Genomic DNA, 2,429 nt, shown 5'->3' with positions numbered 1-2,429 from the left:
AAGATAAATGCAATGTATTACTTAGTAAAAGAATAAAAATAAAAAATGTGTAGTTTGATCCTGTTTTTGTTTAAAACTATGTATATATCTTTACACCAATACATATATTTATCTTCATGTAAGTTTGTATGGGTGTGTATGTATATTTATGTATATCTGCATGAAGTGCTGTCTAAAACAATGTTCACCAAACAGGTAGTGAGGTTGGAGGTGATTTTTGCTGTCCTCTTTGTACTTCTCTAACTTGTTTATGATGTGCATGTACTATGTTTTTTTTTTGGCCTCACCACTCGGCATGTGGGATCTTAGTTCCCCGACCAGGGATCAATCCCACACCCCCTACATTGGAAGCGCAGAGCCTTAACCACTGGACCTCCAGGGAAGCCCCCCTGCTCGTACAATTTTTACAATAGAAAACTGAACTTTTGGTGCTTTTTGTGCAGCTACAGCAGTGGCTCCAGGAAAGATGGAGGCTGGGGCAGGTTTCCAGTCTGTGGCTCCGAGCGGCAGCACTGGAGCCTCAGGAGGGGTGGGCGCGGAGGCTGCCCTGGGCCCAGGTGGGACTCCGGGGCCTCCGGTACCAATGGGCCCAGCACCGGGTCAAGGGCTGTACTGCTCCTCCATGCCCGGAGCGGCCTATCCGAGACCAGGTATGCTACCAGGCAGCCGAACGACACCTCAGGGACCTTCCATGGCACCCCCTGGCTATGAGGAGAGCCTTTCAGTCAGACCTGGCCTGGCCCAGTCAGGGATGGACCAGTCCCGCAGGAGACCTGTTCCTCAGCAGATCCAGCAGGTCCAGCAGAAGGCGGTCCAGAATCGGAACCACAGTGCAAAGAAAAAGAAGATGGCTGACAAAATTCTACCTCAAAGTGTTCGTGAACTGGTACCAGAATCCCAGGTCTATATGGATCTCTTGGCTTTTGAAAGGAAACTGGACCAGACTATCATGAGGAAATGGCTAGATATCCAGGAGGCCTTGAAACATCCCATCAAGTCAGCCTTGTCCAAATATGATGCCACCAAACAAAAGAGGAAGTTCTCTTCTTTTTTTAAGTCCTTGGTGCTCGAACTGGACAAGGACCTGTACGGGCCAGACAACCATCTGGTAGAATGGTACAGGACCGCCACTACCCAGGAGACAGATGGCTTCGAAGTGAAGTGGCCAGAAGATGTGAATGTACGGTGTACTGTCCTGCTGATGCTGGATTACCAGCCTCCTCAGTTTAAATTAGGCCCTCCTCTGGCTCGGCCGCTGGGCATCCACACCCAGACCCGTCCAGTGACCATTCAAGCACTGTGGCAATATATTAAGACGCGTAAGCTCCAGGACCCACCTGAGCGGGAGTTTGTCATCTGTGACAAGTACCTCCAGCAGATCTTTGAATCTCAACGTATGAAGTTTTTCAGAGATCCCGCAACGGCTCCATGCCTTGCTTATGCCACCAGAGCCCATCATCGTTAATCATATCATTAGTGTTGAGCCGAATGATCAGGAAAAGACAGATTGTTATGACCTTGATGTGGAAGTGGATGATACTTTGAAGACCCAGATGAATTCTTTTCTGTTGTCTACTGCCAGCCAGCAGGAGATTGCTACTCTAGACAGCAAGATCCATGAGACAATAGAAACTATCAATCAGCTGAAGACCCAGCGAGAGTTCATGCTGAGCTTTGCCAGAGACCCTCAGGGTTTCATCAATGACTGGCTTCAGTCCCAGTGCCGGGACCTCAAGACCATGACTGATGTGGTGGGTAACCCAGAGGAAGAGCGCCGAGCTGAGCTCTACTTCCAGCCTTGGGCACAGGAGGCCGTGTGCCGATGCTTCTATTCCAAGGTGCAGCAGAGATGACAAGAATTGGAGCAAGCCCTGGGAATCCGAAATACATAGGGCTTCTCCCACAGCCCCGATTTGGCTGCACGGATTTCTTTATTTGGGCCCTGTGCTGCCTCATAGCACCTTCCCTGGTCTTGCTTGGGGCCTTCCAGGGGATGCTGTTGGCTCTAGGACAACACCAGAATGAAGAGGGTCTCACGTGATACCTGTTACCCTCTTCTCCCACTCCATCCCTTCCTACCCGCAGCTTCCCTTTGCCCCACAAAGTTCCCATGTGCCTGTACCCTCCCCTGGTCTGCAGAGGACCTCTAGATAGGATTAGAGAGAGAACCCGTAGTGGTAATCAGTGCATTGAATGGATTGGGCCTAAGGCCAAGTGGTCTTCAAGGGAACCAGCTACACTGATCCTGCCCTTCAGAGACCCAGGAGTTGGGAGCTTTAGCCCCTTCTCCAAGACTTAAGCCTGGGGGCCCTCTATAAGCTAGTTGATCTTGGCTTTCCTGATAACAGAATCCAGTTTCCTTCCTTCCCTCCACAGGTTTGGAGCATACTCTCCCTTCACTTGCTGCCCTCTAGCACCAAAGGAATCCT

The 2,429-nt window shown here is 50.3% G+C and overlaps 1 pseudogene; it reads left to right on the top strand.

Annotated features, from left to right (window-relative positions):
* The first annotated feature begins 466 nt into the window (after window positions 1–466).
* On the top strand, window positions 467–1,892 carry LOC114894707 (annotated as a pseudogene).
* Window positions 1,893–2,429: the final 537 nt, after the last annotated feature.

Source organism: Monodon monoceros, unplaced genomic scaffold (genome assembly GCF_005190385.1).
Source record: "Monodon monoceros isolate NGI ecotype Baffin Bay Population unplaced genomic scaffold, NGI_Narwhal_1 Super_Scaffold_13, whole genome shotgun sequence".
NCBI lineage: Eukaryota > Metazoa > Chordata > Mammalia > Artiodactyla > Monodontidae > Monodon > Monodon monoceros.
Note: the sequence above shows the minus strand (reverse complement) of the source record. Positions and strands in the feature narration are given on the sequence as shown.